Genomic DNA, 16,844 nt, shown 5'->3' on the forward strand with positions numbered 1-16,844 from the left:
ACAACATTCCTCTCATTCCAAGATTCCCACGCAACCATCATAATCTTGGCTCTTTCCCCAACATCTTGCAACCCCAAAACCCAGTCAACCCAATCAACAGCATCAGAAAAATGCGGGCTATCAAACACAACACCCACCTCCTCCAACACTCCTTTGACAAAATCACAACCCCAAATAGCGTGCATCTCCGTTTCAACTACCTTATTGCACCTTCTACACAGCGGCGAGATACTCTCTATACGCTTATGAAGTCCTTTACTCGTCGGAAGAGCATCACAACATAGCCTCCAAACAAACACTCTCACTTTGGGGGGAACACATAGCTCCTAGATTTTCTGCCACAAGTTCGTCGGGTTCGAAGAGCCTCTACCTCCTTCCTCCAACCTTTTATTGAAAGAGATAAAATAATAACCAGATTTTACAGTATAGGTTCCCGACTTTTCACAGCTCAATTCATACGTATCCTCAAGCATTGTTGACCCTAGCGGCATGTTCAAAATTTCCTTCGCCTCAAACGGATAAAATTCGCCTTTATCACTTCAACATCCCAATTCCCACTCTCGGCACATATAAGGTCCGCCACTCTCTCACAGCTACTACCATCCATCTTTCTTGAGATAACACAAAAAGAGGGTGGTCTACTGATCCAAGGGTCACTCCACATCTTCACCGATTTACCATTCCCTATAATCCACTTGCATCCCTTTTCAATAACCCATTTATTGCTCCAAATGCTCCTCCATATATAGCTCGGCTTGCTACCTACATTAGAGCCAAGGAAATCAGAATTCGGGAAGTAACGAGCTTTAAGGATACGAGCAGAAAGTAAGTCTAGATTGTTCAGAATTCTCCAGCCTTGTTTTGCTAGCAAAGCTTTATTAAAATCATCAGTCTTTAAAATCCCAAACCCCCTAGTTTGCTTAGAACCACAGAGCTTATCCCATGCCACCCAAAAAATTCTCCTCTCATCCTCCTTGCAACCCCACCAAAATCGAGCCATCATTCTCTGCAGATCATAATAGAACCCATTAGGTAGACGAAACAAACTTACTGCCAACTCCTCCTCCCTTCCCTGAGAGATATTAGAACTCACACTTACTTTAGACTTCGAAAAATTAATTACTTGTCCCGAAGCATCACTGTAGTACTGTAAGATCTTCTTTACTGCTTGAACATCATTATCCTCAGCTCTGCAAAAAATAATTCTATCATCCGCAAAAAGGAGATGTGACACACTCGGCGCTCCCCTACAAACTTGTATACCACGCAAGAGACCCCTGTTAACTTCCATTTGAATCAAATGGGAAAACACCTCAGCACAAAGGATAAACAAGTAAGGTGAAATCGGATCCCCTTGACGAAGACCCCTCTCTGACAAAAAAGATGGAGACGAATCCCTATTGACTATCACAGCATGAGATACCGACATCACACACCTCATAATTAAAAGCACCCATCGCTTATTGAATCCCATGTTTTCCAACACCCTCCTTAACAAGCTCCACTCAACACAGTCATAAGCCTTACTCATATCAAGTTTAACTGCCATACACCCTTTCTTTCCAGAACTAACACTATTCATATAATGGAAAGTCTCATAAGCAACCAATGTGTTATCTGTAATAAGTCTGCCCGGTGTAAAAGCACTTTGGTTAAGAGAGATAATTTTCGGCAAGAATAATTTCAATCTATTAGATAACATTTTTTAGATTATTTTATAAATAACATTGCATAAGCTAATAGGCCTGAAATCTGACATAGCAAGAGGGTTTTTAATTTTTGGGATTAGGACAATATATCAAATTTGCCATCTCCTTCTCCCCATTAATGACAACAATCACATACCTCGCTACATCCGAACCAATAATATGCCAATGCTTATGAAAAAAGTTAACATTCATACCATCCGGGCCGGGAGCTTTACTAGGATGTATTTGAAAAATAGCCTTTGTCACCTCATCCTTTTCAAAAGGTTTTAGAATAGCATCATTCCTCTCCTCTGTTATGCGAGTTCCCATCCCATCCATAGCTTTGTCTATCAACTCGGGTGATGTAGAGGTAAATATTCCAGTGAAATACTGTAGGAGTTTATAGGTACGTATGCGGAAAACATGAATCATATTCATATAGCACCTAATCCCAAGATTATACATAACACATAAAGAATTAGAATTAATACCTCTGTAGCGTGATTCCACGTGTGATCGAACAAGAACAGGGGAGATAAAGAACCTCAAACGTGATTCCTCTACTTGGTTCACGGGCACGGATTAAGACCTCCACTAATGCTAGTTAGTTGCAATTAAACCCTTCAATTGACCTTCTAAGGAGAAGAACGAGCAACGAACCAACCACGAACCACCACGAACCACCACACGCGCCACTAGGAGTGGCCTGCCGTGAGTCCAAGGGGGAGGAAAGAGAGAGCCGTGGGTTAGAGAGAGAGTGTGAGGGTTTTGGGATTTTTGGTTGCTTGATTTACAATCAACTGTTAATTGTTCTGTCAGTTGTTATGTCATACAACCTTAGACATGGATCTTATTTATAAATCTCATCTCTAAATAAGAGTCCATGACAAAGCCCAAAACCTAACTCTAATCTAACTATGCTAGCCCAATCCAATTCATGATTAGTTACTTGCTCATGAGGCCCATAAATGGGCCTCTAACTTGCTTAACCCAATACCCTTGTGTGTGACCTCATAGGATCCATTCTAGCGGGCTTTGTACTATTTGACTAGCCCAAAGATCATTGATCATAGTCTAGCAACAGATAATGACGACCCAAAAGAACGAACTTATTATCTCCATAATAGTGATCCTTGATATATCTAGTAATTGCACTTATCGAAGACATAATTCGTTCAATCTCCCACTTGTCTGAGACAAGTGCACAATATTCAAATTCCTTAAGTCAATGTGTGTCGATTTGATAATATGATTGCATCTCATGTCGTAATCATATTAATCTAAAAATATTTTCTTGAAAAACTAAGTTAGAATTACAAAACAAATGATTACTATGTAATCCATTTGAGCACGGCCATGCATTTTCTGAATTCTCCCTCTTCAAGGGGCCAAGACACATTCCTAATTAAATAGGTAGACTCAATCCAATCTTGTGGCAACCAAGGCTCCCATTGAAATCATGAGGTAACCAGGAAACACCCTTTATAATCTCCAGTCACGGGAAGACGTTTGAATGTACACAGTTACATCAATCATTGAATGGAATCAATGTTCCACTCATGTCAAAGGAATCCACTAATATATCCGGAAGCTCTATACTTGAGCTTCAAAGTAGGTCTATAGTTCGATCATGCATCATTCATGCATATCCATGTGATTGACCGAGCTTCACTATGCTCCTATAGCCCATGAAACAGAGCTATCAATCTTACATGCTAGTCCATTAATTGAAATCATTTATGTCCAGTTTAATGATTCCGAACTAGGAACTGGAATAATATATGGATTTTGTTCACCTGTGGGGTTTCATTCACCAGGTCATTAAATAATCAACCTGATGAGCCCATCAATCCATAATTATTTTGGACATTTTATTTAATATTGAAACCACAATTAAATAAGAGAAATGATAAACTTCTGATTAAACATAATTCTGCCAATGAATGTATTACATATGTAATAAGTTTTTCTCTAAAAACAAATACAACTTAAATTACATCATTAGCCCTAATCCAGTTGCATTAGCATGTTTCTCATGCTTAGGCAATGGAAGGGGTTTAGTAAGTGGATCAGCGATATTCTCATCCGTATGAACTTTGCACATTTTGACATCTCCTCTGCCAACGATTTCTCGAATAAGATGATACTTCCTCTCAACATTTTTGGATTTGAAGTGTGACCTAGGCTCCTTTGATTGAGCAATGGTGCCATTGTTGTCACAATACAACTCAATCCCTTTTTGAGCACTTGGCACTATGTCCATCTCAATAAGGAATTTCTTAATCCAAACCGCTTCCTTAGCTGCTTCAACGACAGCTAAATATTCTGATTCTGTAGTAGAGTCTGCGACAGTGCTTTGCTTCGAACTCTTCCAGCTCAGTGCTCCTCCATTCAGACAGAAGATGTATCTAGATTGGGATTTAAAATCATCTCTGTCTGTTTGGAAACTCGCATCCGTATAACCCTTGACAACCAACTCATCTTCGCCGCCATATACTAGAAACATTCCTTTAGTCCTTCTCAAGTACTTAAGGATGTTCTTGGCAGCTGTCCAGTGTGCTTCACCTGGATTTGCTTGAAATCTGCTACACATGCTTAAAGCATATGAAACATCCGGCCTTGTACAAATCATGGTGATTTTTAGGACTTCCTAATGTTTATCCGTCCGTCCATTATAAGGCCGGATGGACTTATCGACCGTGTGGTCTTCATGCATGGCCGAGTAATTTTATCTAGGGAATGTCGTTGCTTGACATTCTACTCGGCCTGTACAAGTAGCTATGCTTGTGTAAACAAGATTTTCAATTTGACTCGTACAGGCTGCTTGGCTGCCCTATACGGGTAGCTATGCTTGTGTAAACAAGATTTTCAATTTGACTTGTACAGGCTGCTTGGCTGCCCTGTACGGGTAGCTATGCTTGTGTAAGCAAACTTTTCAATTTCTTGCCTATCATAGCACCCTAGAGTTGGGTGTTTTGATTCAACGATTTCGAGATCGTCTTTCAAGAAGTAACAATCGTGAAATATTTCGAATCCAGGCTTCTTGATTCCTTCTAGAACTAATGGTTCTGGAAAATCATAACATGGGTAATCTTCTCCCTCCCTGATGAATTGACCATTAAGGGTTTTTTGGTAAGATGGGAGCACAGTAATTATCCCTTTCTTATTATTGTCTCTACGTGCTTTGATTTTAGCATTGTGAGGACTGAGCTAACCCAAACCGCGCAATGGGAGGAAGAGCCAGTCATTGATTATATCAACCGCTGGCGGGCTCTAAGTTTGGAATGTAAAGATCGCCTGACTGAAACCTCTGCCATCAAGATGTGTATTAATGGGATGAGTTGGGAACTACATTACATCCTAAAGGGCATCTGTAATACCCCGTATTTTTATACGTATTTTCCTAATTAATTAATTAATTAATTATTATTTTCTAAAAAGGGTATTTTAGTAATTTAACTTACTATTTAAATCTTGGAGCCAAAACGATATTTGAATTTTGGCGCCAAAAGTATTTTAAAAACAAATTATTATTTTGGATAAGATTTATTATCCATTTATCCTATTTTAAAAACCAGATTATTTATATATTTTGGATATTTTAATTAAGGCAAAAGCTATATTTTATTATTATTTTAATAAGTCCGAAAATCCCATTTATTTGGCTAATAAATTTCGGATTTTCCTAAGAGAAAATCTGATTTTATTAGTTAAATTATTTGGTGAATATTTGGTATTTTATTATTTAATTATTTATTACAATAAATATTATTTACACAATTATTTTAATTCCTTAAAACTAGCAAAAATAATTTCCTAAAGTACTAAATAGGAGGGCCGAAAATATGAGCTTAGGAAAGCTCAAAAATTTCGGCCATCCCATGTAGATTTTGGGAAAAATAGTTTTTTGGTAAATTGTATTTTTAATTATCTCCTTAAAATCTCCTATTTTCCTTAAATCTAATTCTCCATCTTTTTAGTATCCAATCATTATATTTTCTTGCCATCTATTTTTCTTAATTATTCCCCAAGTAATTCCAATTTCCTTAATATTTTTCATGACAATCATACCTTCCATATTCAATTATACACAATCTCTTCAATATCAAAACTTTCCTTAAATCTTTACTCACTTCTCCAAGTAATCCCTTAAACCCTACTTACCATAATTCTTCAAATTCTCTTACCATAATTCTTGCATGAGCTAGCCTATAAATACCCCTCCATACCCCTCACATTCTTCACACCAATTCTCTTCTTTTCTTCTCCTCTTTTTACACAAATCATCCCGTTTATCTTTGAAGACAATTTTCGGGCACTTCTGGTCAGTATACATTATCGACCCTATTGCCAAAGCATAAGGTATAATCGCCATACGTCTCATCTCGTCTGGCATAACCGGACATTAAGATTTACTGAGCGTAATGCCATGAGACATGAGGAGAAATCCTCTCTTGGATTTTGCCATCTCAAACCTATCAAGAATCTTATCAATATAAGTCTCTTGACTCAGTCCAATCATCCTTCGAGACCTGTCTCGATGGATCTTGATTCCCAAGATGTACTCGACGTCACCCAAGTCTTTCATGGAGAAACAACTCTTCAACCATTCCTTGACTGACTGAAGCATTGGTATGTCGTTCCCCGGGAGTAGTATGTTATCTACATACAAGATTAAGAAAACTATGCTGCTCCCACTGGACTTCTTGTATACACAAGGTTCCTCTTCGCTTTTGACAAAACCAAACTGTTTGATTGCTTTATCAAAATGAAGGTTCCAACTCCTTGATGCTTGCTTCAATCCATAAATAGATTTCTAAAGCTTGCATACCTTTCCAGGATTTTCTAGATCTTCAAAACCCTCAGGTTGTGTCATTTCCTCCATCAAGAACCCATTCAAGAAGGCGGTTTTTACATCCATTTGCCAAATTTCGTAATCGAAAAATGCAGCAATCGCTAGAAGAATCCGAATGGACTTAAGCATTGCTACTGGAGAAAAGGTTTCAACATAGTAAATACCATGAATTTGTTTGTACCCTTTCGCAACCAGTCTTGCTTTATAGATGTAGGCATTTCCATCCTTGTCTGTTTTAATTTTATAAACCCACTTGCAACCAATAGGTTTTACCCCATTAGGCAAGTCCACCAGGGTCCACACGGCATTTTCAAACATCGATTCCATTTCGGATTTCATGGCCTCAAGCCATTCATTTGAGTTGGGGCTCGCCAAAGCTTGCTTGTAGGTTGTAGGTTCCTCATTCTCCAATAAGAAGATTTCAGAATCCTCAGTTAACAGAACTTTAACAAACTGTTTGTTTCTGATCCTGGCAGACGTACATGGGGTAAGAGCAACAATAGAAATGTTCTCTTCAACTCTTTGAAGATTTTCGCAAGAATTAGATTCAGGTGGGATAGGAGTCTCTCTAGTTGAATTAGCTTGCTCCGACACATGATTATGCGCCCTCGCCTCTGATGTGGTGTTATCCACATCCAGTTGTTTCTCGTCTCGAATTTGTTCGAGAACTACTTTACTCCCACTTGGCTTTCTAGAGAGGAATTCCTTTTCTAGAAAGACACCATCGCGAGTAACAAACGCTTTGTCATCTTTGCGATTGTAGAATTAATACCCTCTTGTCTCTTTGGGGTAACCCACAAAGAAACACTTGTCTGATTTAGGGTGTAGTTTGTTGCCTTGTAAACGTTTTACATAGGCTTCACATCCCCAAATCTTGAGAAAAGACAAACTTGGAACTTTTCCATTCCATATCTCATATGGTGTCTTTTCAACTTCTTTGGACGGGCTTCTGTTCAGTACTCTAGCAGCTGCTTCTAGTGCATATCCCCAGAATGATATGTGAAGATCAATAAAGCTCATCATGGACCGAACCATATCCAGTAAGGTCCTATTTCTCCTTTCTGACACCCCATTTAACTGTGGCGTCCCTGGAGGGGTTAATTGTGAAAGTATTCTACAATTAATCAGATGTTCATCAAATTCTTGGGTTAAATATTCACCACCACGATCAGATCGTAATGCTTTAATTGTTCTCCCAAGTTGGTTTTGTACCTCATTTTGGAATTCTTTGAACTTTTCAAAGGCTTCCAACTTTTGCTTCATTAAGTAAACATAACCAAATCTACTTAAATCATCAGTAAAATTAATGAAGTATCTATATTGACCCCTAGCTTTTGAACTCATTGGTCCACACACATCCGTATGTATGAGTCCCAAAAGGTCACTTACTCTTTCACCTACACCCGTAAAGGGTGACTTAGTCATTTTACCAAGCAAGCATGACTCACAATTTTCAAATGATTCATAATCAAATGTTGAAAGGAGCCCATCCTTATGTAATTTCTAGATGCGCTTTTGGTTAATATGTCCTAGCCTACAATGCCATAGGTAAGTTGGGTTTGATCTATCTGTTCTTTGCTTTTTATGATCTATGTTGTAGACATGAGTTGTATAATCTAAGACATATAAACCATTAATTAATTTAGCGTTAGCATATAACATATTTCCTTTAGAAATAAAACAACATTTGTCTCTTATTTCAAAAGAAAAACCTTCAGTATCTAAAACAGGAACTGAAATAATGTTTTTGGTAATAGTTGGAACATAATAACATTTATTAAGAACCAAAATTAAACCAAACGGAAGTCTCAAATGATAATCTCCAATAGCAAGTGCAGCAACTGTTGCTCCATTTCCTACTCGGAGTGTGACTTCCCCTTTTGCTAATGCCCTACTCCCTTCTAGGCCTTGTATGTTATTAACAATGTGAGCACCACAACCGGTATCAAATACCTAAGTTGAAAAAGAGGTAAGATTAATTTCTGCAACAAAAACATCAAGTAACTCCTTACCTTCTGTTTTCACTGATGTATAATGGGGACACCCTGGTGTATGGCGAAGCCAATCACCACAATAGAAGCATTCGCTTTGTCTCATTTTCAGGTACTCCTTAGCATGGTTGAGTAAAAGGTTGACTAATGTCACCGTCGAGCCCTCGTCATTATGAGTGAGCCTGACTATATCAAATCCATCGTGGAGTGAGAACAAGATTATGTCATGTGCGGAATCATCATCAAACGATTTCCTAAGGACGTCCATTTGGTTGAATAAATCAATCAGTTCATTGACATGGGTCCTTACTGACTGACCAGGCATAAGCTTCTTAGCCATTATCTTACAATGAACATTGTAAGCCTCATACCTTATGATGTTAGTCCAGGAATAGTAAATCTGAGGGATCGAATTAACGACCTCTCTTACATTGTAGTCGTTGAAGTTTCCTCCTCCACTTCCTAATGCCCCAATGCCACCTCGACAGATGACACGAAGACATTCACACAAGTTAGTTAACTCATATTGCCTGAACCTTCTTTTCCAACAATTTGGAATAGATTCTAAAATGAGATTCCTGATTTTCTCTGCATCCGAAACAATTTTCACATGCCTTTCAGGATCATAACCTTCAGTATACTTGCCCTCAACAGGTATGTATAAACGAGATTCAAGCTTTTGGCTTATGAGAACATTTCTCAACTCGTTCTCCCATTCCTTGAAGTTTCTGAGATTCAGCCTTAAATTCAGTTTCGTTGGCAAAATAGTGTTGTCATTATAGTTATTCATCTACAAACAAAAACAAAACGAGGCAAAGTTCATTAATTATGTTTAATAATTTTAAAGTACCATAAACGATTTAAATTGGTAACTTTAAAGCATTTATTCAATATTAAAATGATCCCTATTGAATTAAATGATTCCAAGACCCTTTATTTGTGTAATAGTTGACCGGACTGAGGCCCTACCATTAAGCATTACATTTTCAAGGTGAGTAAACTCTTTACTGATTACAACTCTTTGTAACTCTTGGTTGAATAATTAACCATCACATGTTTAATTATTACACTTAGCTTCAAGGTTCTAAACGCTTTAGGTAACCTTGTTGAGTATAACCAATTAAATGTGTAGAACGTGATCTACCTCAAATTACCTACGATAAAAAGTGACACTCTGCTGAGGCCGACCCATCACTCATGATCTAAGGATTGTTGGGTATTCAATTGGGAAAGCAACCTCAATATTACTGGGACCTAGATTCAATTATGTTGTGATTATTTAGTGAACTCTAACGCATCATCAATCAACATAAAATAAATCTAACATGCATAATCTACTAATGCATAAATAGAACATGACATAGTATGACCCCTTAACCCTAAGAAAACTAATAAAGCAGAAAAATGCTCCCACTTGAATCTTCATGGATATCATCCATCTTATTCCTTTGGGCCTCCACTCCATTGGCTTCTTGGATCAACTGCAACCTGTAATATTATTCTATTCTATCTACTACTTAAATAAAATAAAATAAAATAAAATAAAATTACAAAAATACTTAACGGTATGCAGACCGTATTTAGATTACAAAAATACGAAACGATGCGCATATCGTATTTAGAATCTATGGGCCATACTAGTCTATATATAGCAATAAATAATATCATATATTATAAAGTGCCCCATAATAAATCACTCATCATGCTTTCCTAAACTACAACATCGAATGATCATAATTAAGGAAACATGACACAAAATATCTCATATTTTTAATTAATTAATTACTGCAGTTAGATAATATCATATATTATTTCTAATCAATCATAAAATATCATATATTTTATTTAAGGTAAGAGATTGAATCAAATCATATTTTAATTATGGAAGATAAATCATATTTATTTTCCATGATTATCCTAACTAATTTAGGAGATTCTATCCTAATTGCCTAGCCAATCACATAATTTTAAATCAATTATTATCCAAAATAATTATGGGATAATCTCATTAAATCAATCATTATCCAAATAGAATCTTTTGCTCCATAATTATCCAAACATAACAAAATTAACTACTTTAACTTTGTTGATTATCTTTTTCAAAATCAAAACTTATCTTTTTAATTTTAATTTTGAAATCTGATTTTTATTAAAATAAAATATATTTTTTTTTGTTAAATAGCTGCGCCAGCCGCCGTGGTGTGGCCAGCTGAAGCTAGCCACGGCTGGCCGTACACCTTACGGTGTACGTTGCACAGCAGCGACGCAGGAACAGTAGCAGCAGCACACGCAACACTTGCGGTGCACTGCTATCGCTGCTCCTGTCGGAGTCCCTGCCCAGCCCCGCCCTCCCTCCGGACAACCTGCAGCGGCAGCCGCCGTGGCTGCGCCACCCAGCCGCGGTTGCCGCTGCTTTAAAACCTTTTTTTTTTTGATTTTTTTTATTTTAAAAAAAACAAAACAATTTTGTAAAATTAAATTAATCTTAATGTGGTCCAATTAATTTCAAAATTAAATCATATTCAATCTTGAAATTAGGGTTTTTCATGAAATTAATCCCCAATCTAATTTAACTCTTAAATTAAATAATTTGATCATGAAAAATTCATAATTTAGTATGAAATCAAATAGATTAAATTCTATAAACACATAACAATCAAATTAAATCAAAACCAAAACACAAATTTCACAAATTAGGGTTTAGGGTTTCGAATTTTTTGAAAAATTAGGGTGGGGGTTCGAATTTTTCGAGTGATTAAGGGGCAAAATTCGGATCTTTGATGGCTAATTTGGAGCAAATTAAACAACTTTTAATGATTCTATATTGTTAAATCACATTTAAAATAATAATTGACCCATAATTAAATTATTCTCCCTCCTAATTGAATTAAACTTGTGGACTATCAAAGCATTAATATTCAATACATGTACATGCATAGGCTAACTGATACCACTGTAGGAGTTTATAGGTACGAATGCGGAAAACATGAATCATATTCATATAGCACCTAATCCCAAGATCATGCATAACACTTAAAGAATTAGAATTAATACCTTTGCAGCGTTGTAGACACCTAAAAATGTCTCCCCAAAACCAAACCCGATGATGAACAATCTTTCACCGCCACCATTGGTCGGGTTTAGTATTTAATCCCGAGAGTGCTTAAACTTTAATTAAATCCGTATTTCTGAATAGTCCATGGATCAGTCTTGGTGTTTGGTAAAAGCATAGTTTTAATTTCAGCCCAAACCTTTTATTGTTTTATTATTTATTTTGGCCTAAACCTTTTATTTATTTTCTTATTTTAGCCCGATTTTAATAAATCAGAAAAATGGCCCGAAATTATCAATCGACACTTAAAATGCTGAATGAAATTAGGGTTAAAAAATGAATTTGGACGGAAAAAAGGGTAAAAACTGTCCCGTGTCACGGCAAGGAATCCCGCGCCATGGGAATCTTTCCCGTATGACGGCAAAGAATCCCGTGTCACGGGAGACCTGATGTGACACGGGTACAGTATGTGTCCCTTCCGCGTAAACCCTAACGCGTTTTCTTCCCCCGTTTGTTAAAAGTATCCCGCGTCACTCAAAAGAGTACCATGTCACGGGATTCTCTCCCGTCTGACGGTGGATTTTACCGTGTCACGGTACACTTTGCCGTGTCACGGGATACTGTTCTAGGGTTTCTGTCATTTTAGGGTTCCGTGTGTTCCCTCAGCACATTTTTCCTATAAATAACCCCTCATTTCTGATGTACGGGGCACCAATTAATTCTCTCATTTCTCTTCTATGCTCTAGCCTAAACACTAGCCTACCTTTCTCTCTTTCAAAATACCTTCCTTAAGCACTCCAAGGAGTCCGTACTTTACCCGGGGTTATGTCCTTAAACCATGGCGTGAAAGGTAGAACTGTTTGAGGGTTTAGCCCCAAATCAATTCTCATTTAGTTTAATTTAATTCCATTTTAATTATTGTTTAATTTTCCTTGAAGTTACTAACGCGTTTATTGTTTTTATAGTAGCAAGCAAACAAAATCAAAGTAAGGAATCATGTTCCTTTTATTTCTATTATTTTTCTAACGATTTTATATTGTTGGATTTATTGCTATATTGCTTCCAATATTAATGTTCATTCTATTATTATTTATTATGATCACCATATTGCATGTTTAAAGGGAATATGTAATTGAAAATCACGCCTAATAAGATAATTTGGACAACCGGTTTAGGTTCCTTTAATCTTGTTGTTTAATCAAGTGATCACGATATTTTAGAATTATATGTTGCATTAATATTAAACCAATTTAGCATAATAATAGTTTGGAGTGAATTGAATTTTGTTTGTATGCCTTTGAGATCACAGGAATGCTTTTCACAATAAGAATCGAGTAGAGGCCAATACGGGCGAATGTGACTCCATGACTCACTTCGTACCATCATCCCCGATCCTCTTTTCGTGGTTCCGAACCATATGGAGTTAGTAATCTCATGGATTATGAATGGGGTGTAACCTTCACGGGTCAATAGTTGTTGCCTTTCGTTGTCCCTTTTCGTGGTTGCCTTTTATGATCCGTGAACGGTTTACAAGTTCCACAAAAAACTTGTTGGCGGCTCCCTACTTTCCTTGTCCCTAATCGTGTCCCTAATCGTTATGTCAATTCCCACTTCCTATGAGTGCCAAGCATATTCACACCATGCTTAACGTAGGCGCACTTCAAGCGACGCCTACAATTTGGCGACTCCGCTGGGGAGGATTCTTGGTTATTTATCGATTTGAGTGATCGGTATTTAATCGAGATGAGTGGATGAGACTTGAAAGATTCTTGAAAAATATTCCCGTGATTAATTTGGCATTTTTGTATAAGCATAGACATTTTAACGTCGAATTTAGATCTGTCCCGTAGGAAAAAATTGAACAACTTGATTGCGTACGAAGAAAAACAGGGCACCAGTCAGATTTTCTGAATGCCGTGTCACGGCAGAGTCTGCCGTGTCACGGTACAGTGTACCGTCTGACGGTACACTATACCGTGACACGGGAATTTCTGCCGTGTCACGGCAGTCCTAAAATCAGTCCGGTGGCTTATTTTCTTTCCTCACAGTCGACTTCCTTCGATTTTTCTGAAAAACCGTATGTGTTCTACATGCGTCTTAGCCCTGGGGGATTTAAGCTCTATCTACCCAAAAACGCTTATGGCAATAAGGGTTCATCCGAGTTATTAAATCCACCCAAACCATGGAGTCGAGTTCGGTTTCATCACGAACTCGCGGAGCCGCCCGTTGGCATACACCCTCAAGGGAGGCTGCCTTGCTAACGCGTCCAAACTCTTAACCATGGTACCCTTTTGACACCCAAAGCTTGACCAATAGTTGAACATAGATCTTGACTCTAGGTTGCGAACTTTTTACATCATCGTGCCAAAATGCTATGTGGATGTTTGGTGCTAACCCTCATGCGTTTGCTGTTTTTGTTTAACCCATGACCGAGGGTTTTTTATTCTCACATAGTAATTAGTCTAACGGCAGACTGCACCATGTCACGACAGTCTGCACCGTGACACGGTGCCCAGGAAAGTGTCTTGTCAGTCTTTTTTTCGATTTTTGTGCGAATGCTGTGTCCAGTTTGGTGTCATGTCTAGCTATACGGTCAAAACACGCGTCTATCACTCACATGTCGTGTTCACACACTTTTAAGTCGTGCACCACTTTTTTGACCGTATTTTAGGGAAGTCTTGTTTTTGTGTCTTTTTTTTTCGGAGAAAGGCGGATGGTATCCTCCCTTTAAAAAAAAAAAAATGTGCCGTGTCACGGTACAGTGCACCGTCTGACGGGGTGTCGTACCGTGGCACGGGAATGTTGACCGTGACACGGTGGATTTTCCAAAAAAAAAAAAAAAAAAGCGTCAGTCAAGTTTTCCGTGTTAATTTGGTCCTCGCATGAGTCATTTTGGTTATTGTTCACATGTCTAACCGTACGATCATACCACGAGTCTTATAACATCACTTAGTCACTCACGAGTCAAGTATAGTCCACACACTTTCTTTATGTTCCGACTTGAGTCATGCACCATGATCGTATACTAGGTTCATGCACCCCCATTTTCGTCATAAAAAAATGAGTGGAGTTTTCTCACCTGTTTTCAAATGTCTTTTTCCTTCCTTTCCTATCTTGAGCAATGAGTCGAACAATTAAGTGATTTTATTTCATTTCACAGCACTTGGTCAAGAAGCAGGGGTAGACTGTTACGGTTTGAGTCGCTACCTCACCAACCTCTTATACCTAAGAGGCGTACAAGAAAACCACCACAAGCATCCCCACAGAATCCATCTCCCATTTACTTTCAACCAATGGCTACTAAGGAAGATATGGAGAATATGAACCAGGCCATCGAAAGGTTGTCTACTATGATGGAAGCACTCACTACCAGGGTTCTCACGGTAGAGCAAAACAATCAAAGCAATGCCACTGTAGCTGCAATAGACAAGATCAGAGAACAGATGAGTAAGATCTCTGAAGAGTTTACCTATGTCGAGCAACTTGCCACTTCTCTGAACATAAGGGATAGGCTTCTTGAGAAATTTTCCACCGGTGACATTCCCAAGTTCAAGCCTACTGATAACCCTATGTTTCATTTGAAGGCTTTTTCTGCAACCATGGCTCTTAAGGGATTGGACGTAACACTCTTCCCTACGGTATTCCCTCTCTCCTTAGAACATGCTTGCCAACAATGGTTTTATTCCCTAGATGCCAAGTGTACTGCGACTTGGCAAGATGTCACCGACAGTTTTATGAACCATTCAAAGTAAAACTTCTGAACGTGAACTCTCAATTCTCAAACAGAAAGAGAATGAAGGCTTCATTGCTTACCTGAATAGGTGGAGGGAAACAGCTGCACTCTTGGTAGATCCTCCCAAAGAAAAAGAGATGATTCGCCTCTTCATCCAAAATCTGACTCACAAGTACAAGCAACATCTCAAATTTCTTCCGTTGAACACTTTTGAAGCTGTATATGACATTGGCATCAATATCGAGGACGAGCTAATAAAGACTGCTGGTAGTAACAATAGCAACACTTGGAAAAACAAGAAGAACGACCTTCCTTCTTCTTCGTCTTCTAAGCAGGAAAATACTACCAACAATATAAGCCAGGTTGATCTCAATGAAGTATTAGCTCTTGATGCTCCATTGCCCAAGAAAAGGAGAACATACACTCCTTTAGGAATGACTTATGATGCGGCCTTTGATCGCCTTTACGGACAAGGCTTGATCACACCTATTGGGCCATTTCCAGAGCCCAAACCTGAAGAAAGGAGCGCCAAATGGAACCCCAACGCCCATTGCAAGTTCCATTAAGGAAGGGGTCACTCTACCGAACAATGCTGGAATTTGAAGGATGCTATTCAGGATCCTGTTGATGCCAACAAACTTCCAGTCCCTCCAGGTGGTAAAAAGTGACAAGCAGCAATGAAGACAAGGCGCGCGACGAGCTCTTCGTGCAAGATTTCATGATTTTTTCCCTTTTCCCCCTTTTAAGTCTAACATAGATTTCCCATCCTAAGTTTAGTGTTTAGATTCCCTTTTTCTATAATTTGATATTTTTGTTATCTTATTCACCATTTCCATCAATAAAATGAGCATTATTTCTTTATATCTCGATCATAGCAATTTTCATTTAAAAAAAAAAAAAAAAAATTGCCGAACTAAACACAAGGTACACCCATGATTTGAGGCACCTTGGCAACCCATTCATTCCTTTAAAACATTTCAAACACTCATTTCATTTCGTCGTCAACCACTTTGAGCCTCGTCTAACGATTGACCTTATTTATTCAACCCACATTCACTTAACCCAGGGATGGAAAGATGTGCAATTTGTGTAACAGTAAGAAAGCAAGTTCAAATAATAAAATAAATAAAAAAAGTAAATAATAATAAAAAACAATGTCTAAAGGCAAGTGTTCCAATGTCTTCAATATGAACACGTCTCAAATTGCGTCTCTCATCGAGTGCTTGGTACCGTGCCTGAGAAACATGAATGCTAAGTGAGTGATGAACCGCATGATCTGAGATTGCCTACATTGATTCAAAAGAATGAAAAAAAAAAAGAGAAATAAAAGAATTTCAAAGCAAAAAATATGTGAAAAATAAAACTTGCAAATTCAAAGTTTTCAAATACACAATTACACATCTCGGGGGGGTTTCTCTCGGGTCTTGAACCTTTTACTCCTTTCTTCCTTAAACCATCAACTTAACCACATTACAACCCTTGAAAGACCTCTTTGAGGTGTACATACACTTGTGCAAAGTTTGGT

The sequence above is a fragment of the Chenopodium album genome, chromosome 11 (genome assembly GCF_948465745.1).
Source record: "Chenopodium album chromosome 11, dcCheAlbu1.1, whole genome shotgun sequence".
Lineage (NCBI taxonomy): Eukaryota > Viridiplantae > Streptophyta > Magnoliopsida > Caryophyllales > Amaranthaceae > Chenopodium > Chenopodium album.